Source organism: Pleurodeles waltl, chromosome 12 (assembly GCF_031143425.1).
Source record: "Pleurodeles waltl isolate 20211129_DDA chromosome 12, aPleWal1.hap1.20221129, whole genome shotgun sequence".
In the NCBI taxonomy this organism is placed as follows: Eukaryota; Metazoa; Chordata; class Amphibia; order Caudata; family Salamandridae; genus Pleurodeles; species Pleurodeles waltl.
Window position 1 is genome coordinate 278,130,007 of NC_090451.1, and position 11,969 is coordinate 278,141,975.

General features: G+C 43.1%; 1 protein-coding gene across 2 annotated transcripts in view; it reads right to left on the reverse strand.

The window, feature by feature from the left end:
• The window catches only part of LOC138267141 (NAD(P)H dehydrogenase [quinone] 1-like), an 87,932-nt gene extending 86,549 nt beyond the window's left edge, over positions 1-1,383 (reverse strand). For both annotated transcript variants that reach the window (XM_069215993.1, XM_069215995.1), the window contains exon 1: positions 1,174-1,383. The gene's annotated coding sequence lies outside the window, so the exon portion shown is untranslated. The remainder of the gene's footprint in view (positions 1-1,173) is intronic.
• Between the last annotated feature and the right edge of the window lie 10,586 nt (positions 1,384-11,969).

The following is an 11,969-nucleotide window of genomic DNA, read 5'->3' on the forward strand; positions in this document are numbered from 1 at the left end:
CCGGCCAGTGAGCAATGAGCGGCAGTGCTCCCACTATTATCAGGTCAGTTGGCTGAGGATCAAGGAATTTAAACATCCATCTGCACTTACTTGTAAACGGAGGTGCTGCAGGCTCCCTGACCTACCCGCTAGTCCACGACCCTGGAAGTGGGGAACTACAGTGGATGACAAATTTTCAAGAGTCATCGGTGTGCTGGTTGATTCACACATTGGCACTGCAGAATAATTAAAGGGAAAGGCTTCAGAATTTGAAAAACATAGAAATGAGGAATAGACTGTGATCAACTCTCACCAGGGTCTGATTATCACTAAGAACATTTTTTTTCTTAAATCTTAAAACTGTAGCAACACACCATACTGTTGGTAGCTAAATGCTACAGATAAAGGGCATTGAACCCTAATTTATAACTGTAATAGGTTGGCTTAAAGGACAACACGAGGTCTGGGAGTATAGTTCGAATGTGATTTATTGAAGAAAATAGTGAAGTAATGACTATGCTTTTCTCTGGTTTTCTTGTAGTGTTTTCCTTGGGCGACTTTGGTCTCTTTTCCCTGGATCCTTACTTCTTTGTTGTTTTTCTTCCCTTTCAGGGCACCCAGGAAGCACATGCGGGGAGAAGAACAAGAACAGTATCGGTAAGTGGTTCTATTCTTTACCTGTCTCTTATCCTTTTCTTCCTCTTCTTTTCCTTACTCCTCTGTCTCACGCACGTCTTGGTCTCTTTCTTCTTCCTTTTCTCTGTATTGGATATTACTGACTCCTTTTCTTTCTCTCTCTCTTTTGTCTCTGTCCTATCTAGGACTCTGTGCCTCTGTTCTTCCGTTCCTGTCTCTTATTTGTGGTTTTCCCTTTCTGCATGTAGCTTTTCTGCTTGTTTTCCTGCCCTTTCTGTGAGTTCCTTCTTCTTTTGCGCCTTCCCCTTCTATTACAGTGCCTTCAGTGATTTCCTGGCAAACACCCTTTCTGCCAGTGATGTCCGTACGTTAGCTTCTTAAGGCTTTTGTGGGTTTTATACCGCTGTGCCTTTATTTAGTGCAGAAGTGCTCGTGCTGTGCCCGGTTTCCCTCCCCTTTGATTTCGTTTTTCCTCCACCCACTCCCCCTTGTTTTTTATTCCCGTTCCTCCCGTCCTCCCGTACCCCTGGTTATTCCTAGTGGGGCGGGGACACACACCTGATAGTGCCACGCTTCTCTAGAAGCGTGGTGGGATTATTCGCTTGGCCTCCCAGAGCCGCCGCAGTGTTCCATTCTCCAGCTGCTACCTCCTCGTCTTCTTCTTTCTTCAGGGGCAGACACTGCTCGTCAACGTCTCCGTCTTCCTACTCCTCCTCGCCGCCTCTCTCGTCCTCCTCGGACATCGGCGTTTTCACCTCTCCCGATGTTCTGTTTCCACCTCGGCCCCTCCACGTCACCGCCGCTGACGATTCCTGATTGGGTCCTGCCGCAGGTCGTTCCAGAGTACCTGGGGCAGGGTCAGCACCAGCTACAATTGTGCACGGGCCGTCTCCGACCGGCCCGTCACAATAACATGCCTTTTACCCAAAATCCCTGGTGTGCCAGAGCTCATGAGCAGATGAAATCATACTAGCTAAAAGATGAGATCCCCAACCAATGTTGGCTCTAATAGTGGGATAATAGGATAAACCGGGAGGTGATGTTAACATCAAGGATGCTACTGAATACCCATTAATAGCTCCTTGATAGGCAGATTAGGTCAGACACTGTTTCCAGAAGTACCCATTCATCAGGAGTGTGTTGTTTTTCAATGAAATGGGTACTCAGTTTTCTCGCTGCTGCTGGCACACAGACTTATCACTGGGAATTGTCAGATCATAGCATCAAATATTCTTCCTCCTTTTGGTTTAACCTTGGCATAGGTTTTACCGCTTATAGGAAAGTGACAGCATCAGCACCAGTAGCCAGTTTTAACTCGGTAATAGGCCTCAAGCAAAAGAAAGAAGGCCCACTCTGGTCAACACATGGCTTAGAATGGAAACGTGCAGAAGTGCATATTTTGCAAGACGGGCAGAAGACCTCAAACTGGGTCCGATGTTAGACTGGAATACAAGGACAGGAAGGAAAATGAAGAGAGAGGCCACATGGACGGCAAAGTAGTTACAGCTGGACCTCGCATACCAAAGATAAATAAGAAGGTCACACACACAAGAGCCTGAGCCGAGTTTGGATACAAGTCTTGAGGGGAGGCGTACATCATGACATTCCTAAAAGAGAGACATAAGATTCTTGTGTGCGCCAAGGTTAGTAGCGGGAAGACAGGCCATAGAACTTCAGGGGTATGGACGTAGCGTGGAAAGGATATACTGATAGAGTTCCAAAGGTAAGATCAAAAGACACTGTGCTTGTTAGAGGATGAATTCATATATTATATACGTCACAGCTGCATTTTAGGGACAAGTAGTCAGATGCTGTTTACAGAATTATTGCTTTTGCTAAAATGAATAAAGATAACAGAGAGTTGTGCTACTGTGCTAATTGGAAATATGATAAGACATGTGGAACTTCAATGGTAGACCAAGACTATAAAAGATGCTGTTTGTAAGAACTGAGTTGAGTGTGGTTTCAGTTACAAAACTGAGATGTACTCCTGGCCGTATTTTTATTGGATAAACATATACTATATTGCCATCAGAGTTGTGTCACGTCTTTATTTCTTGAAATTCAACTACAACCCACTTCTTCCCAATCCTTCACACTTTTTTTTCATACTGAAGCAGTACTCACTTGCTGTTGCGGGGTGCGTTGGGCATTGATTGCAGCACCAGCCCAATGAGGATAAATGCCCGATGATGAAGCATGCACCTAAAGGTGGGTAAGGGCACTTGCTCCTAAAAGCTATCGCTTTGGGTGATTGTTTTGTCCTCTCTGAATAAGTATTGCAGAAAATTATATATGTTACAGTGTACCTTTTTATTTTTTTGTATTACAATTTGGGAGATAGTACACTGGACCATGATACTGTCTTCCAGTCCCCATTTCTCTTGACTACTTTATTACTGTGCCATCAACAGACTCAAATTCTGCTACTTGTGAAAAGGCCTAAGCTATTCAGATTTAATTATTTTAGATTAGGCAACAAAAGAGGCAAATTGGTGGTTGGGACACTAATATGCTTACATGTAACCCTTACATGGAATAGAATATCAAGTTTTGATTCTAATCCAGAGGTTATATTATAATCTGCCTCAAGTTTGTCAGGGTGGTGAGCACGCTGCGGGCAGTTCTCGGCTGGTAGTGGATGATCACAGAGGGAGTCAACAATGCACATAAATTATTTAGAGCTTCTTGCAGGCTCATCTGTGATCCAAATATTTGCAAGTGATCATTCCCAGTATTTAGTCCTCTTCAGGATACATAATCACACTGCTGTGAGATATTGCAATCACCCCGAAGGCACATGTTAAACATTTTTGGTAAACCTAGCAAAACAGTTTTCGGAATTCTCCACCAACATATTTCTGTGACAGCAAAATATCTACTGGGCCAACTGAATTCAATGGTGGATTGGTGCTTCCAACATCTCAGAGATTACAGGAATTGGAAACTCATTGTTCCAGTTTTTCAACATATTCAAACCATTTGTGGCCCCCTACCAATTTATATGTCTTTATCCAGTTGCAGCATCCAACTTTCCTTTCCTGATGATTTCTCATTGTTTATCCAGAATCAGACAAGAACTATCTTTTGTGATCATTGTTACTCCATTCTGGTCTTCTGAGATTTGTTTTCCCAACCTACTACAAATACCATAGACATATCCATCCTTCTACTCAATCTTCCCTATTTACTTCAGAACAATGCCACCACCTCAGTCTTTTTAGCTAACTCCAACTCATGTCTTGGAGAATGTGGGAATCTCTGGTCTGTTCCGAGTCTTTTGCCAGAAACTATTGACTTCATCATCAAAACCTCAGTTCCCCGGGTCTCCAATCATTTCTTTAGTGAGAACTACTTTTGCTCAAGGAACATTCTCCCGACTTACTAGAAAAGTTTATCACGGTAAAATAGCAATGACAAATGTTAAAATCATACTATGACTACTCAAGCATTTCAGGCGAGGATACCTTCAGAAATGTCAAGAAATGCTTATCAAAATTAAATGCATCCACATGACTAATAAAATAGCAGCCAAAGCATCACATGCCCTCTGATACAAAGGACGTAACCACATCAGTAGGACTTCTCAACTCAGTTTGAATTATCATGTAATTGTAATTTCTGTCTTTGTGTGAGAAGGAGTGAAAATGCATCACATTTCTAGTGCAGAAAGATCTAAGGAATGAGGGTACATAGGTACTCGAAGATCCACAGCCAAAAGGCTGTACTAGATGTAATTCATAAAGAGAGTGTAAAGGGAGTTTTTAAACTGACCGATACTGAACTACTTCCAAAACACAATAGGTGCACACGGTCTCAGAACTTGACTAAATATGCGAGTTAGGCTGCAGTGGTATTCTTTCACATTAAAGTGCTATGTCCTGCTTGAATGTCATATTCTGGTTGACATGTCTGCTGGGATTTTTTATATGACACTGGGGTGCACTTCAAAGAGGCCTCTCATCTCACAGGCAAATGTTAGCTAACACTTGGGAAAGGCTTTTCTTTTGTCCCCACAGCCAGTCAGGCCCCAATCACAGCGGGCCTCTTTTTGATATTACAGTTCAAAAGCCTGTTTGACAGTTTGACAAGCCTACTGGGATTACATAAAACATTTGGGGCACAAAAGATGGAAAACGAATGCCAAAACAATTTGTGTGTGTCCACACTGTCTGGTTGCTCAAAGGTTAGCTTTCTTCTCCAAGACTTCTGTCTCTGATTTTGGTGAGTGCACAGGGACTGCATAAAACTGGACGTTAATGTTGATATGGGAGGACACTAGGATTACCATACTACACTCCCCATACACACATACCTAGCTCTCAGAACCCTGGTTTAGTGTGGCTAAAGACTTCAGCCATCTTAAAAGGCCCAAAGTGGGTAGGGTTAGCCCGAGGACTGAACCAGCAGTCTGAGACCTGAGAAGAGCCTGGACGATTTGACCTGCATTCCCTCCTGTACCCAGGACAAAGTAGACTCCAAGGGTCATAAGAATGGCCACCTGTTAAAGCTACAAAAGGCATTTTCCAGCAACTGACCAGCAAACCAGTGGAAACTGAAACTGTACTGCACCCTCCTGTTGGTCTCTAAGTGCCTCCCCTGAGATCCTAGAGTGCTTTTGAAGCAGGGTGACCAGACATCCCGAATTTCCCTGGACAGTCTCGGTTTTCAGAGGACTGTCCGTGCACGCCAAAGATATTCTTAAATTTAAAACTCTTAATTTTAAATACATGTGCAGGTTTTTGTGGCAAAGGTCATGTCATCCTGCAAACCAGAATAGAAATGTATCATTTCATTTCCACGGGGCCCTTCTAAAGTCTGAAATAATTCATCAGTTTCTTTTATACAGGGCACCGGGTCGGCTGCATACTCCCAGCTGAGAGGGGAGGCAGAGGTCCTAGCATAACTAATGTTAGAAATGTAGCCTTGTAAATGTATGTATGTGTGTGTGTGTGTGTGTGTGTGTGTGTGTGTATGTGTGTGTATATTTTTTTAACCTACTGGCAGTCACCAGTAGGTAGTTATAGTTAGGACCATGCTTCTATGGAAAAATCATATTTTTAATATCTGTGGCACCTTTTGACAAATCTTCATGAATTGTTCCCAAAAAAAGTGTCATGGTGATTCTTGTTGTGCATGGAAAGTTTCGGGGTGATCCATCAAGCGAGGGCTGAGAAAAAGGGTGGGTCAAAAAAGCTGATCTTCCCATGTTAATTCCCATAGGACCTTTAGACATGACTACAACCCGAACCGCTGGACAAAATGACACCAAATTTGGCAAAAAGCTAGCTGTTGGTACACAGATTGAGCTTTGGTTAATTAGTGTAAAACCGTCCAGTAGTTTAGGAGAAATGAAACAAAATCCAAATTTGTATATCTCTGGTCGCGATGACTTCACCAATAAAAACGAGCTTGAGCACAGAGCTGGAGAACTGTGATTGGCGGCCAACACTTCAAACCAGAAAGTGTTGGCAGCCATCTTGGCACTCAGCTTCAGCTAGACCTCATGTAGGTCTATTTATTTTTGCTGCAGCAAAAGAGGACAGGTTTACCACTGGCATCCCTGGCCCGAAGTAAAGTGTGCTCGCATGGAGCGTTTAACAGTGATATTTATACTCATACATCAAAGGATACATAAAGTATGTAAATAATGATATACGTCATACAGATATTTTAGGAGTTAATCAGTTTTCCACACACCGGTTCCATTCCCTGCTTCGTCTTCGACTCCCTTCTGCAGCTGCCTGACTTCCCACATTCTTGAGACCCTTCAAAGGATTGCATGGTTCAAAGGTAAAGATATCAGCCTTTTCCTCCCCAAAATACAACAGCCGAGGTCGGTTAGTTATTTTTATCACATGATTATAATGAGTAACGTGCCCCAGCTAGGGAAAGAAACCAGCTGCACGCCTGTGGTGTGGAGCCAGGCTTATTTTACTTAAACAAATGTACATAAGATAACATATGTGATAGGCAGTGCGTTCAGAGAGAAAGAGCTCAAACTTACACGTGTTAAAGGAAAAGGAGCAATTCAAAATGGATTCTTACAATCGACCCTTTTTGAGTTTTTTTACTCCCTGAACATAATCGACGTTTGAAAGGAGTTCTAAATTTCCTCATATATGTTGAATTTTACTCCTACTTCTTTGGAATTGACATTCATGGGGACATAAACAACCGATGGGTATGAGCACCCAGTATCTGTAGTGAGAATAGTGGGATCAATAGCCATTAGGGAATTTATCTCTTCTCTCTGCATCATAGTTCGATTGGTTTCTAATATTTTAACTGGAGGAAGTTTACACAATTTTAAACAGGAACAGAAAGCAGGTAAGCACTGTACTAACAGACAGCTTAATATAATAGCTATTATTATAAAAAGTATGTCTTTAAACAACCAGCCCCACACGCCAAGCCAAGACCATAACCATGATAAACTTAAATTGCCTCCTTCATATTGGCCCCCCTTTTCAAATACCTGTACTGCTTCTTTTATTTTCCCAATATCCAATTCTATCTCTGATTACTTGTTGACAAAGTAGCAGCATTTTTGCTGGTACTGATGTTGGATTAAAACACATACTCCTCCTTGTTGTACCATAACCAAATCTAGAGCAAGCCAATTTTGTATCGCCAATTGGGCTGCAGAGTTTATTTCTAACTGTACACTTCCTATGGCCTCCCTGGTGGCATTAAATGCAATGGCTAATTCAGCAGACATGTTCATCATTGCCAGCTGTAAGTCAAATATTCAAAATCCTGGAATAAGAACATGTAGTACTTGAAATACCCAGTTCTTTTGTTCCTCTAATATGGGCGTCCCTCGTTTGTACCTATGTGCAAAACTCCCCATGTTAAGGGGCTGGGAAGATGATATATTTGATATCACAGTAATGTTGGGTGCCAAATATGCCAGTGAACAGATCCATTCCCAGTTCAGGGGGAGTACTTTATATGCAGTTCTTCCACATACAAAATACATGCCTCCCTGGATTTGTGAATTTATCACACTGTATTTTATCCGGGGCAAACCGACACCCTCGGGTGTGTCATGCTCAGAACTATTACAATACCTGTAATCCACCCAAATTTCATTTAGCAATGACACATTGGCCCAGGGTGCAACATAAGAACATCTAGCCATCCAGAAGGGGCCAAAGAAAACCCGGGACAATATTTCAAGTGAATTCTTCCAATTTCTATCTCGTTCCCTGGAGGGATCATATAACAATCCTTCTGGGTCTACCAGAACCTCATTTCCTCCCACCGTCAGGTTCCAATAATTTACAGTGTAATTTTGCTGAGTCCCATTAATTAATGCAGTCCAATTTCTGTCTATTTTCTCCTCTCCTTCAAGATCCCAATTCCCTGTTTTAATATCAAATAACAAAGTGTAAACACATTGTTCAGGTGGGATATTCCCCATGATTTTGCCTCTGGGTTTTGCCCGTAAAAATAGGTACCAAAACATATGGGAAACATTTTAAGTGTGGCATTCTCTCCAGGAATCGGGGAAAGCTTGTATTCTGCCTGGGTATTAGGGAGCACAACACACCTAGGGTACCACTGATATTCTCGTTGGTCACATCTCCAAGTGGTATTTGGTACAAGACACACTTCCCCTCTTTCATATTCGCTTGGTGATACTGGTACTTCATAAAGCCCTATAGGGTCCTCAGGGTGTCTAGACAAGTGCCGGCAAATCCAGCAGTCAGTGAGACTTAATGTCTCAGCCAACTTTCCATGAACCTTTATCAATGGATGTATAGTGGGATTTTGCAACAATGATGCAACACCGCTGGACATTGTACATATTAACATGAGGGTCACTAGGTACTTCATTGTTGTTTTGTAGAAATAATTATAAGACCACCCTTCTCTATTCTCTTGAGGGATATTTGTCCTGCCAAATGGATATATTTTCATAATTTTATTCTACTCTCCTCCTTGTTCCTACAAACTTTTTATGGTGCCGTTTTACTCGTCTCAACCACCTATTGGTGTTCAAAAATATACCCACACAATTACCAAATATGCAAATGCAAAATATTGAGACCACTATACTAATAATCATATATGTATGTATACAAATAAGTGAGTTTCCTTCAATGTTCACAACCCACTAGGGTTCAGCAACGCCGTGCTTCCCACTCTAGCAGTTCGGCTGCACTAATTGGTCCATGAACTAGTTTTTCAAATACTGGACAATAGATGTTGGCTTGATCCTAGGTCCCTTGACCGCTCCTTGTTGAGTTTTAACTCCTGATGGGAACTCAACTCCCAGTGAGTAAGTTGCGATACTTCAAAGTTCGTCTTCAGTATAGTTTGTCAGTTTTGTTCAGTGTTTCAGAAAAATGAGGGCAGAGGCCACCAATTGCCACCAGATCGGTGGTGTGCTGGGTACTTAACAGAAAAAGGCACCTTCTTTCCCGCTGGGACTACAAACCGCACCAACCCTAATGACTGGCCGCTTCTGTAGAACTGGTACTTGTTTTTTCTCACCAGTCACAGAACTGTTAACCCCACTTACACACTTTTTTATCACAGATAATATTGTTGCACAAGCTGCATCCCACTATGCTTGTGTTCTAGTTGAGACAGTTGTTCTGATCAATGTTCTGGTGTCGTTGCACAGGCTAGTCACCCGTGTTCATGCTTATGCTGAAGTTTTAGTCATCACAGTCATTTACAACCTCGTCGCCCAAGGTGTGCGTAACAACAGAGAGGATAGCTCGTTTTAATGCTGGTACAGCAGGGGCATCGGAAATGCCTGTGGCGGTGAAAGCGGGGAACTGTATTTCATGAAGGCAAGCGAGCCGTATTCTGCTGAGCAAAGGATTCCTTGGCCATTCAGAAAAGACCTCAGTTTGCAGTTCCAGGCTGGGAGCTATCAGGGTGATGTAAATGTAGCTTTTCGTAGGGGTCACCACTTTACGCACCTTCAGAATTCTGTTCATTTGGGTGGGGAAGGACGCAGATTGTATCGATGAGTTTGTTGATCTTCAAACAGCAAACCTTCATCACTGAGCTGCTGTGTCACCTCAGGAGCAGAAATGGTAGCACTTGAATCAGGTGGAGGTGTTTCCTGCCTCCCTACTTCTCTGTAATCAGGAGACAATGGTAATTCTGCTATTGGAGTAGATTGCAGTAGAATTGGTGCACGCTTACAATGGCTAGCATGTATCCAGGTTTTCCTTCCTTCCACTTTCACTGCCGTCTGTGTTGCAAGCAGTACCTGGGCTGGCCCCCGCAACCTGGGCTGAAGACTGTTGGTTCTTTGAAAGTTCTTTGTCATAAGCCAATCCCCCGGCTTGAAAGGGTGACCAGGGCCTTCAGGAGGAGTCGGTAGGCTGGCCTTGACCTGTTGGTGGATCAAACGCAAATCTTTAGTCAATTGTTTACAATAGTCTACAAACAAAGGATATTCTACTTCAGAAAGCTTCTTTGGTCGTGGTAGCCCCCAGATATTGGCTGGCCTTCCCATGACTACCTCATAGGGGGATAATCGTGACTTGCTACTGGCAGTCGTCCTAATGGACATTAATGCCCGGGGCAAAGCATCTGGCCATTATAAATTTATCCCCACACAAATCTTAGCTATTTTGCTCTTCAAAGTGTAATTATACCTTTCTACAAGGCCCGCTGATTGTGGGTGATTTTCAGCATGAAATCGCTGTTTGATGTTAAGGGCGGTACAGACCTTTCCCATTACCTCATTAGCAAAATGACAGCCATTGTTACTCCAGACTAATCTTGGCAATCCGTATCTAGGAAAGTATTCTTTCAGTAATATTTTGGCGGTAGAGAGGGCACCATTGTCTTTTAATGGGTAGGCCTCTATCCATTTTGAAAACATACATACTACCACTAACACGTATTTCAGTTTGTTACATGGTTCCATGTGGATAAAATCCATCTGTATAGCCTCAAAGGGGGGGGTGAGGAGGGGCAAAATGGCCAGGGGGCGTAGGGGTCCCTTTTCCTGCATTGTGTACTGCACACACCATACAACTTTTGACCAGGTTATTAGCAGCTTTGGATATCATGGAAATACACCAAACTGGTCCAAAGTTGTCTTGATGCCTTGGGCACTGATGTGTGCAGGACTGTGGGCCATAGTAACCATAGCGTGTACATAACAATTAGGTAATATCCATCTTCTTCTGTCTGTGTCATCTGTGTAACAACCCTCTCTGTCTAGTCTACCGTTCTTCTCCCACTGTTCCCTTTCCTCTGCTGTTGCTTCTGCTTGAATATCTCTCACACACTGCAAGGTATTTTCTAGTACTTCGTTCTTGGGCTCCCCCCTGATACTGCTCTCAACGTATGCATTGTCAAATGGTGCTCGTGCTGTTGCTTTCGCATTAGAATCTGCAAAAGCATTTCCTCGTCCTATATCATCAGTCATTTTCTTGTAGGCACTACACTTAATGATTGCGACCTGACGGGGCAGGCTGAGAGCATTCAAAAGTGTCACAATCAAGTTGCCATGCTGAATGGTAGTGCCATGTGATGTGATAAAGCCTCTATTCGCCCAGAGTTGCCCAAAATTATGAGCTACTCCAAACGCATACTGGCTATCATATTAACACTAAGATGTTCACTTATTTCACAAGCTCTGGTGAGGGCAGCCTGTGCCGAATTTTGCATGATTCTATGAGATTCAACTACTGTTTTTAATGTGGTGACGGCATAGGCTGCAGTGCTTGTACCGTCTGGTAACTTCAAGCAAGACCCATCTACAAACAGCTCTCCCTGTGGGTCAGATAGGGGAGTATCTGTTAAGTCTACCCGTCCCTTGGTTTATTCCTCAGTGGCAAAAATGCAATTATGATCAAATTCCACATTGTCCTGAGAGAGGGGTAGTAACGTAGCTGGGTTCAAGACATTGCACCGCTTCAAAGTAATATTTGGACTGAACAATGTTAATTCATAACCCGTTAGACGAGCACTGGTGAGGTGCTGCGTCTGTGTCTTGTTTAACAAAATATCAACTGCATGAGGAACCATCACAGTGAGCGGATTGCCACCAACAAACCCTTCACTTTGATTCACCGCAGCAGCTGCAGAAGCCACTCCTCTAAGACAAGTAGGCAAAGCTAGCGCCACAGTGTTCAAGGTGGAAGAGAAGTATGAACAAGGGCGTTGTCTCCCACCTTGATCCTGTGTCAAAACAGACAATGTACAGTCATGCTTTTCATGCACAAATAAAACAAATGGTTTGCTGTAATCCGGATTACCCAATACAGGAGCAGAGCACATCGCCTTTTTTAATTCCTGAAAAGCCTCCTCACATCTGTCAGTCCAAGGTGCAGGAGAGGCCACATCTGAAAGTGTCAGAGCAGTCAATGGTT